Here is a 27,126-nt window from a genome sequence, read left to right on the forward strand (position 1 = left end):
AACACCAAGACGGTACAGGGTGTCCCTGATAATACGGTAGGGTTGAGACTGATGACGGATCCACCGCCGAGCATCTTTGGATACAGCGGGGCGGAAAGAGGACATCTGCAAATATACAATAATATCCCCGTACCAGGGATCGAGGGTGCTGATCAGAAAAAGAGTTTCGTCTGGGATATGATCCTCTGAAAGAGAGGGTACAGAAGGATATGGCAAAGAGCAAAGTAACTCAGCAAAGACCAAGGACTTCTTAGACTTGGCAGCAGTAAATTCCAAGTCAAAATCTTAGAGGATGACGATCCACTTTGAGTATTTTCCCCCAACAACTGATGTGACAAAATGTACGTCATCGGGTTGCAATCAAAAATCACGGTCGTGGTGCGCAACAAGATATAATGCCGGAAGCGTTGGATGGCACAAACGGCGGCCAATGCCAACTTCTCGATGTAAACGTATCGAGTTTCTGTATCTAAGAGGTTGCGGCTGAGGTAATATATGACGTGCTCATTGTCATCATCGTCGTCTTGCATGAGAACCATGCCGATAGTGGTATCCGCGGTGGCCAGATACAGGGTATAATCACGGTGGTAATTTGGAGGTCGCAATAATGGAGCAGATACAAGGAGACCCTTGAGACGCTCGAAAGACTCTTGAGCGATAGCATCCCAATGAAAGGGTGCATCTCGCTTCAATAACCGTGTAAAACCTTTAGCCACCTCAGCATAGTTCGGAACGAATCGTCTTAGGAAATTTGCTTTGCCCTGCAAGCTCTGCAACTGCTGCAAAGAAGCAGAGGCAGGAAGATTCAGAATAGCCTCGACTTTGAGGGGATCCAGATGGATGCCCTCTCGAGAGACGATGAACCCGAGTAGTCGGCCTGATTCAACGCAGAAGACACATTTATGAGGATTGAGCCTGATACGGTAGTGTCGACAGCGGAGAAAGATTTCACGAAGATGGGAAGGATGGTCCTGGCGTTTGACTGAATGAGCTGGTAGATCATCCAGATATGGCTATACAATGTGACGGATGTCATGAAAAGCATAGGACATTGCACGTTGGAAGGTAGCACCGGCATTCTTCAAACCAAAAGGGAGCTTCTTGTAAGCAAAAGTGCCCCAAGGACAGATAAAAGCAGTCTTATGCTGATCAGCGGGTGCAATATTGATCTGGTTATACCCAGAAAAACCGTCCATAAACGAATAGATTTCGCTTCCTGCACACTCATCAATGAGCTGATCGATGAAGGGTGTGGGGAAGTTATCCTTAGGACAGGTGCGGTTAATGTCACGGTAATCAACACAGACTCGAATGGTACCCTACTTTTTGTTCACAGGGACTATATTAGAAACCCAATCCGTAAGTGGAATGGGGTAAATGAAACTATCCTTGAGAAGGTTTTCAACTTCTTCTTTAATGGTTGTAGCCTTTCGAGGGTGTACAGGGCGTAGGCGTTGACGAACGGGCTTAGCACCCAGATATGTAGGTATCTCATGCACCACTATGCTAGGGTCAATGCCGGGCATCTCTTCGTAGGACCAAGCGAAGACATCACGAAATTCGCGAAAAAGATCGGTGTAGAGTTGAACTTCCTCTGGAGTACAAGTGACTCCGATGTGAATATGCTCGACAATCCCTGGTTTCACAGAGATGTCGATGGGTTGGGTCTGCGTAATGTTTCCCATATTTCCTTCAGAAGACACTTGATAAACTTGAATAGGTGTTTGAAGGGGCTGAAATGGGATACAAGAAGCAAACCGTTCGAGACAGGCGATCATTTCCTGATGGGCAGGGAGGAACGAGGAACGGTGGTGATGATCAGACCAAGGGGGTTCCTCAAGAGACATGGTCTCTATAATGGCTTCATCGGAAGGAAATATTTCCTTTAATGGATCCGAAGTAGCATCATCTCCAAGCCAAGGGGAATGAACATACGAGTCGGGAATGCTGCTCGGAGGAGCAGGTTCGGTAGGGGGAGCCGATGCAGCAACGATTTCAATGTAGTTGAGCTCGGTGAGACTCAATGGCATCATACCGCCCCAAGATTCTATCTGATTAGCGGGAGGAAGGACCCACGAATCAGAGCGCACGGAGATCATATTAATAGGAGCGAGATTAGGAGGTGGGAGGGAAAAGACACCCATCAGGGCAGGATCTTTAAAGAGTCCAGCTCCCACACTCTCACATGATTTGGAGGTATGCTCCACGAAAGGCACGTTGCCTTCGGAAGAGGAGGCGAAGAAGGAGAGCTGGTCCACAGTGACAATCTTCCCCTGATGAGGGAAACGAATGACACAGAAAAGAGAGGAAGCCACGACTTACATGGCGTATGTCCAGCTACGTCCGAGGAGGAGGTTGTAGGTAAGACTAGCGTCGACAACTTCGACCTCCACTTCGACTGTCTTCCCTTCCAAAGAGATGGGCAACCATTGGAGGATACCATAAGGATGGGACTCTCTTCCGTCAAAGGCTTCTAATGTTGTAGGAGACTGGCTCAGCGTCGGAGAACTAATAGCTTTCCAACAGGCAACAGACATGATGCAAGTTGAAGCACCTTCATCAATGACTGTACGATGAATCGTTTTAGTATTGATAATGACCTGTATGAGGAAAGCGATTTGGTGAGGCAGTCTCGGCGTATGGCCCTCGAGGTCAAAAGAAATCAGGTCCGAGTCAGCTGGGTCTATGCCACCAATGGCCGATAGCAAGGACTTCCTCCTGGAGGGGCAACTCTGGAGCACTTCTAGGGCGGACATAGTAGACGGAGCCTGAGCTAAGTCCTCAACGATGTTGTAGTGCTGGGCAGCATGAGCATTAGGGTTGTAAGAAGACTTCCGGAGTACACCTTTTGGAGGGGGTCGGATAGTTGTCTCAGTGCTAGGTCTCTCGATGTGGAGTGGACCAGAACTGGACGGAGGAGCGCTGGAGGAGACCTCAGGCTCTTTCCCGGCATGAGATGGATATTCTTTTGCTCGAGTAGTGATGTGGATGGGAATCGTCCCAACCATAAATACTTGAGAGCCGAATGAAGAAGAGGGTTGCGATGGATCTGCCACCATTTGAGTTTGCTGTGAAGGGAAAGGTTCTTTAAGCACAGCAGGAGTCCCAGGAGCACCTTTCAACAATTGACTAACTTCGGACCACCTGGGGCAGTCTTTAGTATAGTGATCCTCGTCACAGATAAGACAAGGATACTTAGGTTTACGTTTGGCTCCTTCCTCGGGTGGAGGTTTAGGGGAGTCCTGTCTGGGCTGTTCGGATTTGTTCTTGGATTTCCCTTTCTTTTTCCCTTTCGAGGATTTGTCCGCCATGGTGGACTGGACGGCGTTAACCTCGGAAGTGTTTCCAGAATTAGATTGACCCTGAGAAGTGTTTTTGCTAGGAGTGTTTGGTTTTTGCTTCCCAGGGTTCGCGGATGATTTCTTTGAAGATGCGTTTACAGAGCCAATAACACCGTCAACAGATGGCTTTGGTGGAGCTTTGGATGTTCCGGGTCTCGGGGCGTCTGGAAAATAATCATATAAAGTACCTGACTGAGAATAAACTAAGTCGAGGTACTGAGCACGCATGATAGCTTGCTCTTCAGTTACACAAGCTCCCATAGCAATGTCTCGCGCGATCGCAGGGACAAAGGAGGTTGTAAACCAATCGGTTAGGAGTTGATCAGGAATCCAGAACTTGATCAAATGACGACACCGTCTCCATTCATGTATATGATCGGATATATGCGTGGCCGTGTCCTATTTGAGAGACGTAAGGAGATGCGTCCCCGTCTCATACCGAATGGGTAACTAAAAATGAGTTAGGAATGCCATAGCCAACGAGTTGAAATCTTGAAATGTTCCGCGATTCAACTCAATATACCACTTAGCGGCCAAGGCGGTGAGAGTCCTTTGGAAGAGGCGGAGCTAGATGGAATCATCAAGCCACGAGTTGGATGAGCACCAAAGGTGATAGGTCATGACATGGGCTTGAGGGTCTTCGCCAGCTTTGCCATCGAATTTCGGAAAATCACCGGGTATCTTAGTTGGAACTAGTGGCCAATATGGATTATGAAGAATGGGATCATTTTTCAATTTGGACACATCTGGCAGTTCCAATGTCGCTAAGAAAGGTAGTTGAGGATTGAAGGACATCTGTGGCCGTGGGAGAGAGGTAGTACCAGGGTTCCAACCAGGTGGTGGTTGCCCCCATGGACTTTGTCCAGACAGGCCTGGCCCATAAGGGTTCTGCCCATAGGGATTTTGTCCATAGGGGTTCTGTCCATAGGGATTCTGTCCATAAGCAGACAGCTGACCCTGGATATACCCCCCAGCACCCCATGGATTAGCAACTTGACTTGCAGGCGCAACATACTGTTGCTGATAATTCTGATAAGGGGTGACCTGCATTTGTTGATAATTTTGATAAGGGGCTAACTGAGTTTGCCCCTGGGGTTGCTGGTAACCATACGGTTGCTGAGCTCCATATTGAGCCTAGTAAACAAGCTGCGGTTGGTAAGAAGGTTGGGATTGCAACCCACCTTGCATCTGAAAACCAACTTGAGTCTGGGGCCCAGAAGGATGTCCTTGAACAGGTTGAGCTTGGACCATCTAGCTGGAAGGTTGTCCTGGATGGGTTTGGGACGGACCTGTTTTCCCAGAAGGACAAGCTTGCTGGGTATTAGGTTGTCCTTGTGCAACCGAGGGTTGTCCTTGCGGAACAGATGGTTGAGCAGGCTGGACGGCCGGTTGACCTTGAGGTTGACCAACTTTTCCAGAAGGATGACTAGGCTGGGCAGTGGGTGGGCCCTGCTGTACGTAAGGCTGACCCCTTGCCCAGAAGGGTACCCCTGTTGGACTGCCGGTTGAGCTTGTTGAATATAAGTTTGTCCTGCTTGTCCAGAGGGATAACCTTGCTGGACACCAGGTTGACCTTGTTGGATGTAAGGTTGTCCTGGTTGTCCAGACGGGTAACCTTGTTGGGTACCAGGTTTCCCTGGATTACCAGAAGGTTGAGTCAGATAAGTAAAAGATGGACCACCAGCGGCCGAAGGTTGTCCCTGATAGGGTTGTCCTTGTGGGCCGCCAGGTTGTCCTGGGTAAGACTAGCCGTAATATTGCTGCCCTTGGGTGGTTTGCGTATAAGACGGCTGGCCTTGGTTAGGCGGTCCCTGAAGTTGTGCAGGCATTGCTTGGCCCCCATGGTAAGTGGTGTTGCCCCAAGCAACGGATAATGGTACCGAGACCTCAACAAAAGGTTGAGTAGGCAAGGGTTTGAAAAGATAAAGGAACTGACCAATAGAATCGTAATCATAAAATGGACCTTGCGCATTCGGATCCTGAACAGCTTGCCCATACTGATCATACGGCCCCCCTCCTGGGACGGGACCAGAAGAGGGTGGCGCACTTTGTGCAGGATGAACAACTTTGGGTGTATGTGCCGGCTGGCCACTACTCACTTAACCGTTGGGCGGACCAGCACCAGTAATCACAGCTGAAGACGTCGTAACGACACTAACAACCGGAGTTGAATGTGCTACACAAACAGTTGGATTCGTTGGAACTGAAGTGACGGGTGTACTGCGAACTTTTGAAACAAAAGATCCCGTAGTGGGAGTGATACGGAGGTCCCACATGGTACTTGAAGCGGGGATCCTGGCACTCATATTATCCCTCAACGACTTATAGCGTGAGGGTACCGGAGAAGTGGCCAGGATAGGAGTTTCGATACTCGACAAAATGGGTGTCTCACTCACTCTAGGAGATGTCTCATCCATGTGAGAGGTAGACATTGGAGATGAAACACGAGGAGGGGTAAAAGGAATATCGTCCTCTTCAGGCTCCCAAATGGGGTTCCAATGAATTTCGTAATCCTCATCGTCTAGAGCACGAGAGTTGATCGGTTGGATACTCGGGATAACAGGAAGAGTATCACTCACAACCGGTACCTCAGGAGCAACGGAAGACGGAGACCCTTGATCACTTGGAACGGGAGATGGGATCGATGGTTCAGCCAGGATGACAAACTTCAAAACAAAACCTAAGGGAATCTAACGAGAAAGGACCCTACTCAAACTAACGCACACAAGATCTAACCAGGTAATGTTAATCGCGGCCAAATAAATTTTAAGACGCAAGGACACAACTTGACCTTTTCATGTTTTAAGAGTCGAGAAAAGGACAAAAAGATGACTCTAGTCTCCTTCGAATGTTTAGTGAGCCCGAAGTGATAAATGCTCAGATGAGCCTTTTCGTTTAAGGAGTCTGAAAAGGATCAAAAGTGACTACTCTGGAGAACTAGGCAAAAAGGTTTACCAAACAAATCCGTAAAACTGCATATACACCTTGGCAGTCATATGAAAACCAAGGACTTCCCGTACGGCAGTCAATCTTCCTGAATGTTGTGTTCGGTGCGTTACGGCTTGTAAGGCGGCAGACACGGCTTCCTGTGGATAAAGGATGATAACCTAGTGGGGTCTCCCCATATACTCGACGGTACGTGGGAGCTCAAGTCCGTGCTAGACCACTTGTTGCGTCACGAAAGGAGGAATCACCCAACCTTAAGTGAAACAAAAGTGACTAGGTTTAACGACGCCGGAGCACGTCTCTAGCCTAGACCTCTAAACAGTGAGCGTTATGTTCCAATGCATTTTTAAGTTCATTCAGTTCATTTTACGGTTGATCTTTGATTAGGTTTCGATTTCCAGGTCCTACCGTATGTAATCTCTCACAATTCCCTAAATGCAAGCTATATGCAAAAAAGTATCTTTTTGTTCGATGAACACTAGATAGGAGAGAGTTGAGAACTTTTCAATCAAACAAAATGACCATAAACAATCAAGAACCACTCTAATGTAGCTAATGGCAATAAATGAAACTTTTCTTTAAAGTCACTAATCAATGAAAAGCTCTAATTTCCATTAACTAATTCAACGCAAAAGAGACTGTTCGTTTTCTTTTCAATGGAAAAGTGCACTAAACAAATTTTGAGAGATAATAACACCGAGTAAAAGAGACAAATTTCACTCAATGAGAACACAATCAAATCCCCAAAACACCAAGTCAGTCCTTCAAACCAAAAAGAAAACACAAAGACCTCTGTGAGCTATGTGATCTAAGCCCAAACGAAGCCAAACGAAATCCAAGCAGAAAAGAAGCAAATCGCTTGAATAACAATAAAAATCTTTGACAACCACTGAGCAACTACAAAAGAGTAGTCACAAAGTCGACTGGACGATCAAAGAACCCAAGACTCCTACGGAAGGCTCGATGCACAAAGCCACTAGATGCCCTAGGGCTAAAATGTGAAATCGATGGAAAGAGGCAAACACCCGAAGGATGGAGGTCGAAAACGAGTCAAACAAGGATCAAACACACACCAGTAATTGAAAAAGATATGGCAAGATACAAATCCAAGCTCAGAAGGCTTGCAAACAAGCAAACTGGAAAAGTTGACAGGCTTGGCACGACTGTCAGGCTATAACTCGCGCTTTTAAGGGATTGGCGCGGGTTGTCTTTGAGCAACATGTGCCAACTGGCGCGACTGTCAGGCAAAAAGATGCACTAATCAAGCTTGCTAGGTCAAAAATAAAAACAAGCAGTCCAAGGCTTGGTTAACAGTATCCAGGCAGACCAGGAAGCAAGAGACAGAAAGAAATCCTACCCAGAAAGCTATCTAAGCAATCCAAACAAGAGAAAACCAAAGACACAAGACAAACTCCAAGTTGTTTAGTCCGCAAACCAAACCAGAGATTGACTGAAGTGGCTTTGATCTACTTCACTAATGCAAAGCAATAGCGTTTCGAAGGCTATCTGGCCGTACTTCAGGCTCCGTCTAAAGTTTACAAATCAAACAACAAGCTAACTCCCCAATGGAGTCGCCAAATTGTTGTGGAGGTAAATCCCCTCTGCGGACAGAGACGATCCCTACTAGCCTAGACCGGGTCTAGCAACAATCAAAAAATGCTATCACGCAAGTTCCTAATTGCAAATTAAAGGTGGATGATGAGAACCTACTTGGATTCCAATGCTAATGTTCGTAGAAGAGACGTCGCTCTCGTTCCTTTGCTCCGGCCGGTCACGATCCCCACGATCTCCGTGATTGGACACCTGCAAATGCAAAGAACAACACAAATACAAGCATAAAATCCAATAGATGCAATTATATATCAGTCAGAAAAGATATAACTCAACATCAATCATTACAAAGGACAATGAGAGTGGAACCATAATGATAGTCATCTATTATTGATAAATAACAAAGAAGAATACAACCATCGTTCTGACGTCAAATCCTGGGTGATCAGCTACAAAAGTCTTGCAAAGCTTGTTGGGATGGGAAACAAGCCTCTCTCTCTTTGGTAACAAGAATCTCCTCACTTAGATTTGGCCTTATGGATGCAAAGAAGGCTCTTGCAACTTCAATCTCTTGAACTCCCGGAATTCTCACTATCACTAGCACTATGCTGGAACTAGCTTGCTCAAGGCATAGAGACAAGCTTTTATAGATAGAGGGGAAGGAGATAAGATCAATCACAATTTCCATGGGATTGGCTTTATCACTTAGAAGCTTCCATGAAAGGTGGCAAACCACTTCCCTTCTATGGAGATTCGAAGCCAAACCATCCTAACTCAACACGGATTCAGTTGGTGAATGGGTTAAGGAGAACCTTCAGAAGTTTGTTCATTGAAAACTTTACCCAACTAGGTTGGCGCGAGTGCGACTCTGAGACAGAGCGCCACTGGCGCGCCCTCTTTAGAGGATTTCCCCCATTGGCGCGGGCAGTACACTGCAGACCCGCGCTAATGAAAAAATGGCTGTTTTATGGGTATACTGCAGGAGATGTCTTCAGGACATATGAAACTCACACTTAGAGGAATATAATGCAAGTGGTTTTAGGTTATGTCACTTCTCACAAGTCCCGGAATGAGTCCTCCAATGTGTGGGAGAGGGGAAACAAGGACGGAGATAAACGGTGACAAATTACTGTGTAACACTCTCAACATTACATGTATAATGGTTTCCAGGAGAGCAAAGACGAAGACACCATTCAAGAGCACACTTGGGGATGTAGTCGATCAAGTGTCCATGGACTTGCCTACCCATGAAGACATCAAGTTGTTTGTAGACATGGACATCAAGCAACATCATCATAGCGAGCAGTATCATGAACAAAAGCTGAAGGCAGCATACCGAATGCAACAAACGTGGAAAATGTAAGAGAAGGTTGTTGACAACACAGAGGTGGAACAAAGTTGCAAGATCAAGCAGATCCACTGATAATGAAAGAAACTTTGGAGACTCATGCTATGAAGTGATGGCACAACATGAAGATCACGCAAAGGTAAAAGATTGAACAAAGAAGGAGTTGCATGTGTTGAAGCAACAACTTAGGAAGAAAATGAAATTTCACAGACGGACGAATGAGCTTCACCAGGAACGGTAACAGTAATGGGTGCAACATGCACTCACTGAGGAAATTATGCCTGTACAAGTTAAGGATCCATCCCAATAGCTAACACAGAGTAGACATGGTGCGCAGTGTTGTTGATTGCATGCAAGGGATTTAGTAGCATGCATGTCTTTGAGCGCACGCATGCAATCCAACCCATTCAACACGCTCACCAAGGCGAAGACAAGAAGCAAGTCCAACTGGGGCTGAACATGCACTTCAAAAAGTTGATGCTCATGACCACTAGCACTCACTTGAAGATCAGCATGGACACTATGCATTAGTGTGTTTTCGGTTCAACCATACCCAAGAAGACCATGTGCATGTTAGCAGACGAGTTGGATGAAAGGGTCGAACCAATGCACGAGTTGCAACGGAGGCAAGAGTTCGCTTCAGCAAGATGTCACCATGAGGTACATGCACACTATCACGGATGACTAAGCTTGGCATCGGCTCACCAACTTCACCGTCACAAGCATGTCAAAGAGTTGGTCTCACCACAGAAAACCGAGTGTCAGTGATGTCTTGCAAGGCTTGTTCAAGCCATGTTGTCTCACATGAGTACATGTGCATTGTAATGTTGAGTCATGTCAAGTGTAAGTCGAGTGTCAATAGTTGGATGTAACAATCATAGAGTAGGTGAAGAGTCATGAGGGTAGTTGAAATATCACAAAGGGGAATGTCAAGGGTCACCCCACCCTTTGCTATAAATAGTCCCTCATAACTCATTGTAAGGGCTTTTAGTCAGCCAAGCTTCTATTATGACTATCTTGAAGAAGGCTTGGATAGTATTGTAACACGCCTTGGCTTCTCCACTGCACAGAGCTAGTACATCTCTTTGGAGGAGCAGGTGGATGTGGAGGTAACTTTCCGCTGTTGGGGCTAGCAGGTTTACATGGATGTATTGTATGATTGTGACCTACACTTCTTTATATAATAAGAGCCAACATATTTTCATGCATATGTTGTTATTGTAGTTGGATTGATCTGGTTTCCTTAATGATATATTTAACTTGCGTATTTGTGTATGAACTGATTTGTATGCAATTATATGAATCTTGTTGTTAATTTGTTGTATATGTTGTTAAAGTTTTCTCGTCTGTGTCGACTGCTCTGTTGGACAATAGACAGATATTTCACATGAACCTTGTTGTAACAACCGTTTCACTCGTCTCGGACTAATCCATGAGTGTTGTATGTGTTATCTTACCTTGTATGTTGTGATTGTCGCATCCGAGTGGACTGATCCACCAGAAGTTGTGCATGTCCTTTTGTGTTGTGTGTTCCTAGCTGAGTTGGTTCTGATCCCTTTCAACCTAAAACTCACCTTCACCCTCATCTCCCCTTTATGTGTTAGAACCTCTCATACACCTTCTTTGACTCACTACATCAATCACACCCTTGCCACTGACAGAGTTATCTTACTTGCCTCGGTATGACATCGCAGGTAAGGAATTACCTTACGACCCACTGCTGGGACTCCTACACCAAATGGTCTGAGGTCTAATTGGTACTTCTTACCGGGCAGATCCCCTTGACATGTTGGCGGGTCCAGCACCATCAACAGGATACTAACATACATGTTGATAATTCACTGTAATAAAGTAGAAATATTTTTGGCTTGTATGAAAGCATCATTTTCAAATATTCTTAACTAAATGCATGAAATAATTTTGTAGGTTGTTGCATCTATGGCAAGATTTAGTTATGTTTCTCGTACAAGGAGAAGTGGTAGGAGAGTGATAAGGGGTGCCCAGTTGTGATGCCCTTCATTAGGTGAGGACAGGACATATTATGTGAATGAAAACAATACCCCAAGCAATGTTGTTGAGGATGACCATGCGACTGAAGCCACCATCAACAATAGTCCAAAGGGAAAGGTCAACTAAAAAGATCAGTGATATAAGAGGTTGGAAAAAAGAAGAAATGTTAGTTTCAATTGACGACATAGAGTTTAATGGATATTCAGTTTGGACATATGAAAAAAAAACATGGTATTCCTCCCTCATCAATACATTATTGGATAAATGGGTTGACTCATACAAAATGTAGAGGGCCTCTTACAGTTATGACTGAAGAGGAGGAGACCGAGGTGGTTGAGTGGTGTAAAGAGATGGCCCAATCGGGACATGGGCTAGATTTGATACAACTCAAATCCACAGTTGCTCAAATATGTCAAGGGAGGCCAAACCCATTCAAAGATGGGTTTCTTGGTAAATCATGGTGGTTTGGGTTTAAAAAAAGGTATTCAAACCTTGTATTGTGTACAGCTGAGGGCCTTGATAGAGGCAGAGCATTAGATTTGTGCCTTGCAGTTATATGTAAGTTCTATGACACTCTTTCTAGTTCTTACAATAAACATTCTTATGATACATATTGTTAGCGCTTGGAATTCACCTAGGCTGAGATAGACAAACTCTCAAGGCTACATCAAACCATTTCACCTCGTAACTAGCCCTACGAGGTATGAGAAGGCTCTCTCGGGTCAGATTTGATAGATCTTTCAATAGGATTAGGCTGACCAATTAAGAATAAAGATTTTAGGCTAGTAAATTGATAGGGGGTTTGATTTGATGATTTGTGGGGTTTTTTAATGGAATGACAGGGCTTTTCTGGGCTGCATGGGCAAAATCACAGCTTCAAACAGAGAAATATAATGACTACACAGGTTATCAACTGAGGCAAGGTAGGCATGCAATTTAACACCAAATCTGGTTTCAAATGGGATGGCAAGACTGGTGAGGAGCTAAGGAGGGCAGACAATAACTCTGAATCCTCCTTAAACAGTAGAAAACATTGAACGCGAACAAACTTATAGGAGGAGCATATAATACTATGAATTCCTACCTAATCACTTCATTTGTTCAGCTTGAAATGGTCATGAAATGAAATGGAACATAACTGATTACATATGAAACAAGGGAAAACTTATGCTAAATCAACATACCACATGAATCTCAGCAAACAGAGCTGTGAAATTCCATTAAATTCTCTGCAGAAAACTGTACAATGAAGCTCTGCTACGCTACAGCAACTCTCAGCGCTCAGAAAACTCTCCCTACTCACTCTCTCTTCACAAATGAATTTTTAATACAATAAGTACCTCTGCTGCCCAAAAAAAAGGCGCTGTTTTAACTAACCTCACAAAAAAATCAAACAAAATACAGCTGGGGGAAAACAAGTCGACCCCAAGACCAGGAATTTGTTTTTATCCTTATTTAACAAAATAAACTAAAAACAAAACCATCAGCGCTTCCTGAAGAGAGAATGGCGCTCTTTCCACTGAAATCTATTGAAGTAGCATTTACAGGCGTCAATCCCGACTGAAGACAAACATAGGCAATCGCTCCTCGTTCTCTGCCACTTTGCATATACTGGAAATTACAACTGCTCCTGAATTTCTGGAAATACATTGGCGATTTTAATAAAACAAACTTTAAACTAACATTCTGTTGATGATTTGGCTAATTATGAGGCTAAACTGGAGCGCATATCTTTTTGATTTAGGTGGTCTTGAAATAGGAAATTCGTTCCTAAGTTTTTGTTTACGGTTGCGTGATGAGGACCAAGAACACGTTTCACGTGAAGTAGATGATGAGCAACGGCATTGACTGTCATTGTCTTTCCATTTCCTGATGGCCCGCAGAGAAGTATAATAGGTTCGGCTCCATAAGTTATCACATCTTCAAGACCAGCATTCTTTAATTGCTTGTTGAACGATTCAACTCCACCTGCTGTTGCAGATCATTAACTTTCTGTTCCATACCATGTCATAAGCCGGAGCTCCAAAGATGCTACCTCCACATGCAAGCTTAAAAACACAACTTTGGGATTTCGGATCTAGTGCATATATATTATGATCATGTGAACCACACCAGATTAACCCCCTTAATTTATCCACAATTGGCTGTGACTTTACCTCACCACTTGTCTGAAAGCTCCACAGGATATTGCCACTAAGAAACTCAAGGAAATATATTAATCCATTGTAATATCCAACAACCACCTGAGTGAAATCCTCTGTGACAGCAGCAGTGCTTTCAACCCGGCCTCCCAACTGAGCCTCCCATCGCACATAACCACTGTATGCATCAATGCACAAAAAATTGTGTGCATGGGAGCCAATAAATATGTAATATTTATCATGCCACTTCACAAATAAAGGTGACGCATCAACACAGGAATGCAACAAGGCTTTCCATAGCTTGTTCATCTTCCCAGAATCTTTATTACTGAAGATTGTACAGGATTTCTGAAGAACTGAATGAATGTCAAATTCTTCTTTAGATGCAATTTTGTTACATCGAGAAAATGCCACTGCTTCTGGTAAACTAAGACCAGACTCCCAGAGCTTCAGACCAATTTCATCATTTTTGGATTGCGCTTCTAGAAACTGCTGCATTTTTTGAGGTCTGGGAGCATAACTATGAAGACTCAGATTGTGTTTTTTCGTTTTGGTGTGGAACAAAGACTTCATGATAGAACTCTTCTCCTCAGGTACAATTTTTTATCCTTCCACATTGAAATCTAAAACTAAAGGAACTTCCTCGTAACTGCCATCTGTAGCGCTTTGGGTTTCAGGAATGATTACATTATGATCATGTAAACTCGGCACCCCCTTAATATCTCTTCTTTTTCCACTGTTGCTTAGTTCTGATGATACTTTTAGAGAGGCATCAAGCCCTTTAATTCTATCCAGCAATCCTGGAACTTGAAGCAAAGGACTATGAAGTTTCTGAGGACTCGGATGTTTATAAATAAGACGCATATCAATTCCTAATGTATAGGCGGCATGTGCAACAGATATTGAAGTCCCGCCAAGTAAAAAGAAATCATCATGACTCAAAACCTTGTCAACCATAAGAACTCTTCTGAAAACCTCTCTTATAATACGGATAGCTGTATCATTTAAATGGATAGCATCAGAATCTCTTTCTGTTTCCAAAACAGAAGGTTCGACCTCAGGCAATGCTGCAATAAAATGAAACCTGTAAGGGATCATTACAACAGGTAACCTTTCCTCTAACCAGCTCCTCAATGAAGCATGCAAGCCGTTTCCATTGTCTGCATTCAAGTGGCCATCGGACTTCTCTTTCCTATTAGAACCATACATAAAAGATTGATCAGTTCCTTTCATGACAATGTAAGCTATGATATGGATGCTGTCCTGTTTACCAACACGAAAAGAAACTGCAGCATCTGCTACATCAGGGTGTTTCCTCAAAATGTATTCTATCTCTTCAATTACAACCCGTTGCCCATTAATTTTCACCACACGGTCTTTTCTTCCAACAAATACAAAATTACCATCGTTAAGCTTTCTTGCAAAGTCACCAGTTTTAAAGTACATTGTATCTTTACCTACATAATCTGAAAGGATGCAGCGATATGCGCAATTTCCATTCAAATTGACAAACTTTGAAAAATCACCTGAAGCATCATTTAAATATTTCACTGCAAGACATTTACCCCCAACCCAAATTTCTCCCTCATTCTGCGACAATTCTAAAGGGTCCGTAAGCAGAGAAGAAAATCCAAAGTAAATGTAACATCTGAAGGAGACATATTCCCTCCATTTTCATGTATAACATGCGTAAGGACTTGCAATGCCTCCACTGCCATCTTATTTCTGCCACCATTACTCATAGCATCTTTCAGAATGATTGAATTACTCCAAGCTGCTTCATGGCAAGACTCTATAATCCTTCGAAGAAAACTGACCATCGTAACAAGAGATGATGATTTGAATTGTGTTTGTGCTTTTGCAGAGATAGGAGCTGAGGAAGCTGCTCCCTTTTGAAGAGCTGGAGATAAATTACATAATCTGAAAAACAACATTAATGATTTCTTCTTCAAAACCCTGTTTTGAAGAAGAATCAATCTCTGATATAAGACAGAGTCTAACACATACCATGTATGGAACTGTGATGAAATAGGCTTATAGGCAAGAAGGAATTGTGGCGTGGGTAATTGCCAAGAGAAGGAGCTGAAACATGCCAAAGGTTTTGCCTAAGAGAAGGGAGTGGATAACTATTTTGTGTTGTGTCAATGCAATTGGTACTTCAATCTTGTGATTTTATCTATTCAAAGTAAAAATAAACTGAAAAAACTATATACAAAATTGTAAACCGGGTGCATGCATGGCTACACATCCCCATGCATTGATGACTAAAGAACTTTTTTTAAATTGGCTTTGTCACTTTGCTTCATCTGTACCAGGTGGTGTCTCACCTAATAAAAAACACCTATTGATATTAGATGGCCATGGAAGCCACATGGTTGTACAAACAATTGAGGAAGAAAACAATTTGGGCATCAACTTGTTAACATTGCCCGCTCATACCACTCACATATTGCAACCCCTTGATGTTAGTGTGTTTGGCCCTTTCAAGAACTATTTCAGGTCAGAGTGTGTTGCATGAATGGAAAAGAATCCAGGGGTTGAGGTGAAAAGGTTCAAGCTAGTAGAGCTTGCAAGTAAAGTGTTTAAAAGGGCTCTGACACCATCAAATATCAAGGTTGGATTTAGGAGGATAGGAATCTCACCACTGAATTATGATTCTCTTATGCATGATACTAGTTGTAGATAGGCATTTCATGTAGATGGTTAGGAAGAAGGGCATTTCCAAATAGGTGTTGAAGTAAAAGAAGTAGATGAACAGGGTGATGTGGTTGCAACTGGTAATATGATTTCCCTCTCTCAAGGACACTTATATGGTGATGCTGATGAAACTGTATGTGAAACATAGTATAATCATGAACAAATTCACAGTAACATGGAGGTTGTTCTACCAGCTCAAGAACATGAAACTTATGTTGTTTATATTGTTAATGACATCGTTGAACATGCAGTTGACAATGACCAATTGACATTTCCAAGCCAAGTAACCCCACTGTCATGGTTGGTATAAGCCATGATTAATTTGAATGAGCGCAGTGTCTCAACAATCAATGAACAAAGCATGAACATGACTTCACAACTAGTAGAATTGAACAATGAAATTGTTCATTTTTTTGTGTACAATAGATCAATGGAATAAGATGAAGCACATAATGAGGCGTCAAATGAAGATAACAATATAGTTCAATCATTTGTCTCAGATACTGAAAGGGAAGTACCAAGCAATGACATGCAAGTGGGAGGGGTGGAGAAGTTACTTGGTCGGTTCCTAAAGCTACTAGTAGAGAGAGTATCAATGAAAAAAAATCAAGGTACACCGAGTAGTCTTCGTTTGGGCTGAAGTTCATAGTTACTCACCTCAGAAGACTATATAAACCTATTAGTTGAGTCTGAGAAAAAAATAAATTTGAAATTCAGGAATTAAAACAGAAAAAGAAGGATCTAGCCAAGGAGAAGAAGGCAACAAGGATTGTTGCAACACAATGTTGAGCAGATGAAAGGATTGAAAGAGATAAAGTAAGGCAAGAGAAGGACCAACAAAAACAAATGTAAAGACGGGAAAATGAATCAAGAAAGGCACAACAAATGCTTGAAAACGAACAAGGGATGATCAATATGGTTGACAATGATGCAAGCACAACTGATGAAACCAGGATTATGTCAAACACATTGGACAATATTGCATATAAGACACCATTATTCCAAGACTTCATAAACATTCAAGTGCCTCACTATGAAAATGAGGGTTTACCCACTTGCCTTATTCCTACCATAGGAGGTGTCAATTTTATGTATGTTCATCACACACCTCCACTTAATGCAGGGGTTAGTAGTGCAAATGTGAGGTATGGGTACTCAATTCCTCCATGGTTGGAAGGTGCAAATTGGACTCAATCATATGGCAACAATCAACCATTTCTTAATCAACCCTTTTTAGGTAGGCCGGCCTACTTGGCTCAATCAGGTAACTCAGGGAGTTTTGGCACTCAAGATTCTCAAGGCCATAAAGAATAGGGGTGTCATATGTTTTTGGTTGTAACCACATTATGATGTGGATTTTGGATGGATTGTCTCTTTCTTGTCACGGAAAGATTTTGGCTTACAACGTAGGTTGTTTTATTTCATATTGTTTGTGGCATTATAACCAAAATCAATTTTAGAAGGAACATATATAGTCTATTATAGTGTAGAAATATTACCTGAGAATGAAAATGGGATTTTTTGTTATGCCTCTACACACCAAATTATTTACAACACATTTATAACTGAGTTGTAAATATGATGACAAACGAGTGAATAATGAAATCTTGAACAAGTCACTTATTTTAATATGAAAATTCCATAAAACAGTGAACAGTAAAAGTACCTAACCTCACACCACATATGAAACCTCATCCACTGTAAGTTAACTTAGAAGACAAACAGACTTCTCCAAGCATGAGTAAAATACAAACCATGGAAAATAAAATTGAAAAATAGCTAAAGCCAAAAAAATTAGCCACTAGAACAAAATAAATAAGAATTGATGAGCTGGAATAGTGGATAATTAATCTAGGTGCTAACCCTAAATATGTGAAGTCACTACAAGATTTGGTCAAAACCAAAGACATTCAAATCCTAAAATTAAACGAAAATCTAAAAATACCAAATATTGGCCATGTTCAAGCTCCTAAATTGCAAGCAATATAAAAACAAAATGTTCAACTCCTACAATAGATTCTTGAAATGATTAATCATATTGAATTATATGAGCAATAGATTGAGGTTCTAAGGAAGGAGAAAGTTGAACATATATGCAAAAGATCTTCATCTTCTCAACCTTCAATACTAATAGACCCATCTGAAGAGTTAGCTAAGATATTGTTAGATTTGAGCCTCAAGAGATTGAGGTTGAGAATTTGAAGAGAATAATCACTATTAAAAATGATAAGTTAGATATTTTTAAAGAGAAAATAATGGAAAAAGATGGAATTATAATTGAATATCATAAGACTAAAATTAAATTGCAAGGACAATTAGAAAAGATATAGGGAAAATATAATTATAAAAAATTTCAACTCTAAATTTTGGGACAAATTAAAATCCCTTAGAGTTAATGACTACAATGATCATGGAGAAAATTAAAAAATTGACAAAGAGGAATCCGCTCCAACAAGCTCAAAAAACTTGTAATGTAATTAAAAGAAGCATTGAACATTTTAGGAATAAGTTCAATAATATGGGAGAAATGGTTATACCAACTTGTGGATTTTTCTCTTTTTATAAACTGTAGCACTTGAAATTCATTAATATAGAAAAGTTACATAGCTATTAGTTTCATATTCACAAAGAACCTAGCATTCCATACATCAACAAATATGGAGACAGAGAAATAAAGAAGCTCCTCAAGATGGCAAGATACAAAAGGACAACTTAGATCCATCTGATATAAACTCAAGAAGACAACAGACTAAATTTGACTAGAACCAAAACCATTTCCAAAATGACATAAAATCCAGATTTCTCCACAAACCAGATGCCACAAAGGAATGAAACAACAATACACAAGTACATTCGTTCCAACCCAAACATATTTTAACTGTACATTCATTCCAACCCAAACATTAAGTGCAATTACATCTTTTAATTGTAAGTGTTATAGAAGAAGGAATCGGAAAATGAATTTCACAGATTAATGCAGTCACTACATTTAAAGTATTTGTCTAAGAAGTTCGAATGTGAAATCTTTGCATATTATCGCAAACTCTATTCCAAACAATACATAAATTGCAGTCCTTCTACTGGCCACTGCATATGTTACCAAATTTTGGGACAAATTAAAATCCCTTAGAGTTAATGACTACAATGATCATGGAGAAAATTAAAAAATTGACAAAGAGGAATCCGCTCCAACAAGCTCAAAAAACTTGTAATGTAATTAAAAGAAGCATTGAACATTTTAGGAATAAGTTCAATAATATGGGAGAAATGGTTATACCAACTTGTGGATTTTTCTCTTTTTATAAACTGTAGCACTTGAAATTCATTAATATAGAAAAGTTACATAGTTATTAGTTTCATATTCACAAAGAACCTAGCATTCCATACATCAACAAATATGGAGAAAGAGCAATAAAGAAGCTCCTCAAGATGGCAAGATACAAAAGGACAACTTAGGTCTATCTGATTTAAACTCAAGAAGACAACAGACTAAATCTGGCCAGAACCAAAACAATTTCCAAAATGACATAAAATCCAGATTTATCCACAAACCAGATGCCACAAAGGAATGAAACAACAATACACAAGTACATTCGTTCCAACCCAAACATTATGTGCAAGTACATCTTTTAACTGTAAGTGTTATAGAAGAAGGAACCGGAAAATGAATTTCACATAGTAATGCATTCACTGCATTTAAAGTATCTGTCTAAGAAGTTCGAATGTGAAATCTATGCATATTATTGCAAATTCTATTCCAAACAATACATAAATTGTAGTCCTTCTACTGGCCATTGCATATGTTACCAAATTTTGGGACAAAATAAAATCCCTTAGAGTTAATGACTACAATGATCATGGAGAAAATTAAAAAATTGACAAAGAGGAATCCGCTCCAACAAGCTCAAAAAAATTGTAATGTAATTAAAAGAAGCATTGAATATTTTAGGAATAAGTTCAATAATATGGGAGAAATGGTTATACCAACTTGTGGATTTTTCTCTTTTTATAAACTGTAGCACTTGAAATTCATTAATATAGAAAAGTTACATAGCTATTAGTTTCATATTCACAAAGAACCTAGCATTCCATACATCAACAAATATGGAGACAGAGCAATAAAGAAGCTCCTCAAGATGGCAAGTTACAAAAGGACAACTTAGATCCATCTAATATAAACTCAAGAAGACAACAAACTAAATCTGACCAAAACCAAAACCATTTCCAAAATGACATAAAATCCATATTTCTCCACAAACCAGATGCTATAAAGGAATGAAACAACAATACACAAGTACATTCATTCCAACCCAAACATTAAGTGCAATTACATCTTTTAATTGTAAGTGTTATAGAAGAAGGAATTATTTACCCTTGCCTTACATTTACTGAACTACTATACAACTTCTCACCTTCAGAGCTAGACATGTCAGCCCTAGAACACTTACTGTATTTAGCTATTAGTTTCATATTCACAAAGAACCTAGCATTCCATACATCAAAAAATATGGAGATAGAGAAATAAAGAAGCTCCTCAAAATGGCAAGATACAAAAGGACAACTTAGATCCATCTGATAAAAACTCAAGAAGACAACAGACTAAATCTAACCAAAACCAAAAACATTTCCAAATTGACATAAAATCTAGATTTCTCCACAAACTAGATGCCACAAAGGAATGAAACAACAATACACAAGTACATTCGTTCCAACCCAAACATCTTTCAACTGTACATTAGTTCCAACACAAACATTAAGTGCAATTACATAGTTTAACTATAAGTGTTATAGAAGAAGGAATTCTTTACCCTTTCTTACATTTACTGAACTACTATACAACTTCTCACCTTCAGAGCTAGACATGTCGGCCCTAGAACACTTACTGTATTTAGCCCTTAGGAGGTACTACTATTAACTACCCTTCTCTTAGAAGCACCGATTGGGTGGGGGTTTCTCAAAAATCGTAACAGGGCAAGCAAAATCGTAACATAGGAAGCAGAGCAAGCAGAAATCCTAACACAACAAGCAAAAATCGTAACAGAGAAAGAAAATGCAGAAACCATGCAACAAGAGCTAATTTCCCAGCAAATTCAAGTGTTGAAAAACACAACAATGCAACAAGAGCTAAATTACAAAAGTCCCAATAGTGATTTTAAGTGTTGAAAAACACAGTTGATGGTAGGATTTAGAATCCTACCAGAGAGCCACATAAGCCACCATCGTGTCCAAATGTCCCCTAGACCTTGCCATACCTCTTCTGCGACAGCCACACAAATTACCTGCAACCAAAACTTGCAAACACATGAAAAAATTAGCATTTGGGCAAAAACCTACAAACAAATTACAAAAAATTCGAAATAAAACCCATGAATTTGCAGATTTACCTTCATGGACCTCGAAACCTGCATGTCGACCACCGAACTAGTTAGAATCTCCCACTGGCTCCTTCGCAAACAATAGGCCGCGAGGATGAAACAACAACCAAGGTATTTGTAAACCCTCGACGATGCAAAACGAACAACAATAGCGGCAGTGTTAAACCCCCCTCAAAACAGGTAAAGCAACCACACCCTAAACCCTAAATGAGAAATGAACCATTACAAACAGTAATGCTAGGCGCGGTAAAGAAACCACAACATAAATCTTAAACGAGAAATGAACCACTGCAAGCAACCTCGACCGGTGAGCAACTCCAGAATGGCGGACAAGGTGAACTAGTACTGGAGCCGAGAGAAGCCATCATCAACAGAATGCATTGCCCACACATCGGACTTGAACTAAATAACATGGAGCAACAAAAACATATTACAAAACACCCTAAATGACATATTACAAAACACCCTAAATGACATATTACATGTTGTCTTAAATGCACCCACCCATCGCAACGCGTGGCGGGGGCTACTGGGCATCTATTGTACACCATCACAAGTGTATCCACATCAACAACTTAGGTAAACGAAAGAGCGCACAGATAAAGCGGCCTTTCCATTTACACCTAAAAATGAATCCACTTCCTTTTTTTTCCTCCAAAAACATTTATATGCACAACAACCCAACAAAGTTTATTACAGAGTACATGATTTGACCATCACAAAAAATCTCTGCGATGATACGTCTATTCATGATTTTTTTTCTCAAACTGTCCACGATGATGTACGACTTGTATATTTATTTTTCATTTTCTCTTATTTTCTCACATTTTTTATTATTCATCTTTAAAATCTAGTAAATTTTCTTTATCGTTTTATGTACTTTATATGAATTTGGTTTTTTAATAGTATATTTACTATCATAAAGATAAATTAAATAGAAATAGATAGCTTAATTTTACAAATTTAAATTTATTTAAATGTATAAAACTATAAATATAATTTTAAATATTTTAATCATTTAAAATAAAGTCGTGAATACATTTTAATTATTTAAAATGTACCAAAAGAATTTTACACATTTTAGTCATTTAAAGCAAATTACATCTTATTCGTCCTCATCATCATTGTACACCTTAAATTATTTAAAGTAAAATATTTTTTAAAATTATAAATACAATTTTACGTATTGGTAAACATTTTAAATTCTAATCATGGTCTATATTTTAAATTATTTAAAATAAATGTTATTGAGTTTTTTTACAATTTAGTAGAAAAAGTTTGTTTAAGTAAGTTCTCTTTAAAATAATAATAATAAAAAATAAAAATTATGTTCTAAATAAAAAATAATGTTGGCTATAATAAAAAAATAATAGAAATAAAAAAATGTAAGGGTAAGATATTTAAATTTTATACTTTTTAAAAATATTTTAACAAGAAATTTAAATAAACTATTTGAAAATCAATATTAACTAGTTTATATATATAGGTTATCAATAAAATATTTTAATAAAAATTAATATAGATATATAGTTACAAATATATTAATAATATAAAATAATTTAAATTTGTCTAATAAAATATCTTCATGTACGCGTGATATAAAATATTTTAATGTAAATTATGTTTATATTTTTGAGAAGATTTTTTGGCGGAAATCACACTATAATATTTTTGTCGACCAAAGACTGTGGGTACGTGTGATATAAAATATTTTAATGTAAATTATGTTTATATTTTTTGAGAAGATTTTTCGGCGGAAATCACATTATAATATTTTTGTCAACCAACGAGTGTGGTTCATCGTCAAGACAAGTTGAAGAACCAGATCATGGCTACAGGTTAAATAGGAAGAGTATATGTTCCAACAGCGAGTATATGTTCCAACAGCTATATTTGACTAGGAAACGGCTATATTGGACCGGGCAATTTGTCTGAGAAACAGCGAAATTTGACTGGCCAGCCTGGAACGAGGGAGAGGAAAAGTTATTTTTGTTATAATTATTACCAAATTATTGTTATATTTATTACCAACATTTTGATTATAATTGGAGAAGAGGCCTAGTAATAACTAATTTATTAATTCTCTTAATTTTTTAAATACAAATTTTACCTTTATTTAAATCTTGGTAATAAATATAATAATAATTTTGCTAATAATTATAACAAAAATAACTTTTCCTCTCCCTCAGTCTAGTCTAGTCAGGCTGGCGAGTTAAATTGCCCGCTCCAATATAGTTGCTTTCTAGTCAAATATAGTCGTTGGAAGATCTGCTCTTCCTATTTAACTTGCAGCCATGATCTGGTTCTTCAACTTGTGCTGACAATGAACCACACTCGTTGGTCCGAAACGCGTCGACAAAAATATTATAATGTGATTTCAGCCGAAAAATCTTCTCATTAAACTTGATATGGATTACATCACCTTAAATTCAACCTATATTTATATTATATATCATTATATATATATATATATATATATATATATATATATATATATATATATATAAAATGAAAAAATAAGTAGTTTAATGTAAATTTAGTTTATATTATATGGTATTTTAAAAAAATTACGTATATATCATTAAAAAAAAAATTAGTCCTATATATAGCATTAAAACATTTATTTAGTCTTATATATATTCTATTTAGCATTAAAAAATACAATTTAAATAATGAAAAATAATATTTTGTATTAAAAAATTTGATCCTTTCAACTTATATTAAATATGTATTTAAAATAAATATACACTAATTTAAAATTACAAATACAATATTACATCTTTTAATCATTTAACACATTCCTCATCTATGTAACTTATAATCATTCTTATTATTTGTTGCAATATAATTAAATAATTAAGTGAAATTTTATATTAAGCTCTACCTTAATTCCTTTAGTTTTATTTTGAAATTTGCAACGCTTATTTCTTGAAGTGTACACACTACATAATATAAGTATGGAAATAAAAACATAATGAGAACGTTTATTCAATTTATTTCAAGTAAAGGTTATTTTTCGCATATTCTTAGTAGTTTGTTGTTTTTTTATTTAAAAATAATAATAATTATATATATAAAAGATACCTGGTATTTTTATATTTTTATATTTATTTTTCTTTTCATCGGAATTAAGTTAAGTTTAGGTTAGGGGTAGTTTCAATGTTGGATAGAAGAACAATCAACTCATTAATGGGATGCCATCACCAAGAATGTATGAAGCTCAATTGAGCTTGGATTCCCTTTGGGATAGTTTAATTCCCCAAAGGTGGATCTTATCCTCAACCTCTTCCCATGAGGTTTGAACTTGAGATATGGTGCGGACTATACCCCACACAAACTAATTGATCTACACTCCATTGGTTCAAAAAAAAGGTATATTTATAGAGGTTTAACACCTTAAAATAAATGTTCACGCACATAACTCAAAGATAAGTATATTGGTTTTTTATATCATTAAAACCATCGAAAAGCGAAACAATCCATAGACTTAACTAACATGAATATTTGACGCAATATATTAATGGAAAAAATGAATATAATACATGAACATCTCTCAATATCTACAATTGTCAAATGACCTCCATGCTCTTGAAAAATAGATCATGGACCAAATGGGTATTAAGCCAAAAATCTAGTGTCATTAAGATCGAGAAGATGGTTGTACCATTGAATCTCTCATATCTAGTACATGATTATGATCGTCGAATTTGTAAAGTTTAAAAATAAACTAATAAAACACATCATAACATGATCAAGGAAAAATTTAAGGGTTAATATTCACAGGTGGGCTAATTTTCCATGTTTAAGAAAAAAAAACTGCTAATATCATTTTTTCTAAAAATTATTCGCCAAATTTTATACTATAAAATTATTTTACATTAAAAATCGCTAAAGTTTTATAGATACTATATAAAATCATTATAAGTTTGAATACTTTGAGAACTGTAAAAATATCACCAAACATTCTATATTTTACATATTAGGGACTAGTAATATTCACCAAAGTTTCTAAACTTTATGACAAGTTTTCATCCTTAAAATCTCCCTGAACATGATATCATATTAATTCAAGTTGACCTTACCTAACTTATTGCATTTATATATCCTAACATGATGCTACAAGTTGTAGAAAATAACATACGCAACATGTCAACATCATCAAGTTACTCAAGAAGACCTCATCACATCAAAACTAAGCAATACAAAAGGATGGGAAGGGTATTGTGATCATCAATACAGCAATTCATCCACCATTACAATCATGCTTCATGATAAAGGGAATGATGAAGAGTTGGGGGTCAAAGCATGAAATATGAGTTTTATGCTCTAATGAAAGTCCCTTCTAGTTGTTCAAATGCCACTCTTAGAATTAAAGTATGAGCTTCCAAGGTCAAGTTAGAAGGGAAAGAGGAGGGGCAAACCTTCCCATGTGTTGAATAAAGAAATCCCTCATGACAGAGGAAGACTACAAATATTGTGACCAATGTTGTAGCCTACCAATACAAACAATTTGAAGTAGTCTAAAAGGAGATTGATGAGATAGAAGACAAAGGTAGATAGAAGAGATGTAAGACATCTAGTGGAGAAGTCAATAAGAGAAGTCATGATTCTAAGCACAGCCTGAGAATGGATCTCTATTGGCATGTTAAATAAATTATGGCCTATGAAATTAAAAATAGATTTAAAAGAAATTATAAGTAGGACATAGTCATCTAGAGGCTCGGTCAATTAGACATAAAATATGATGCCTTGAACAATGCCATCTAAGGGATTAAACTAGTAGCGAAGGAGAACAATGCAAGGGAGACAGAAGATGTTGAATCTACTAGATAAGTTGATGAAGTTTATACAAAGAAAGCATTCCATACCAAGGAAGTACGGGGTACACCAAACACTCCAATCAAGGTGGACTTAAAGTAGGAGGACTAACAATGAAATCATAATTGGAATATTGCACTAATTTATCCCAATGCTTTATAGAATGTAAAGGCGATAACCTATTTGGGCGTAGGTTAAGAACTAGCATTAGCAATGCTTTTATGTTTGCATTATATCATAGGGAAAATTTATAAGCTTCTAGACAAAGTAACAACTTTATCATAAATAAAAAAACTTGTGATATTTTATCTAAAACTTTAGGTGGAAAATTTTCCTTTAAAAATCCTGACACCTTCATTATATTCAAGCATTACTATATCACCAATTTGGTTGTCAATTTCCCATTTTGAAAGATCAACATTTGTGTGGCATGATGTTCTCTATAGATATGCTTGCAAGCATAATGGATGAAACTTGGCACCTAGTCAACAAAGTCTCAAATCCTCATGGTTTGGACCTATTGATAAGGGAAAATGTCCCACCTTCAATATTAGGGTTTTCCCTAATGAAAAGTCCCATTTATACCTTGCATTGTTTCAAATAGGAAACCCATCCAAATTATAGCCCAATAACCATTAGTGATTTTATGATTTTAAGGAATAAATTTTAAATCATAAATTCAATCTTAGAAATAACAATAAATTGTAGTCATAATCTAACACCTAGTTAGCACTTGAGAATAGGAAATGAATATGAAAAAATTAGTTATTCCAACCATTAGAACAAAAAATAATTTAATGTATAATAATGGTTAAAGCAATCAATCACCAATTCTCAAATCAAGTTAGCCTCATATTAATAACTATCAACCAATTCATGCTCGCCAATAATAACCTAAA

General features: G+C 38.6%; 1 pseudogene; it reads right to left on the bottom strand.

The window, feature by feature from the left end:
* Positions 1-13,154: 13,154 nt before the first annotated feature.
* The window catches only part of LOC149180849 (putative acyl-activating enzyme 19), a 43,738-nt pseudogene continuing 29,766 nt past the window's right edge, over positions 13,155-27,126 (bottom strand).

This window comes from Pinus tabuliformis, chromosome 3_2 (genome assembly GCF_031772625.1).
Source record: "Pinus tabuliformis cultivar Carrire ecotype Pingquan chromosome 3_2, CPIR1, whole genome shotgun sequence".
Taxonomy (NCBI): Eukaryota; Viridiplantae; Streptophyta; class Pinopsida; order Pinales; family Pinaceae; genus Pinus; species Pinus tabuliformis.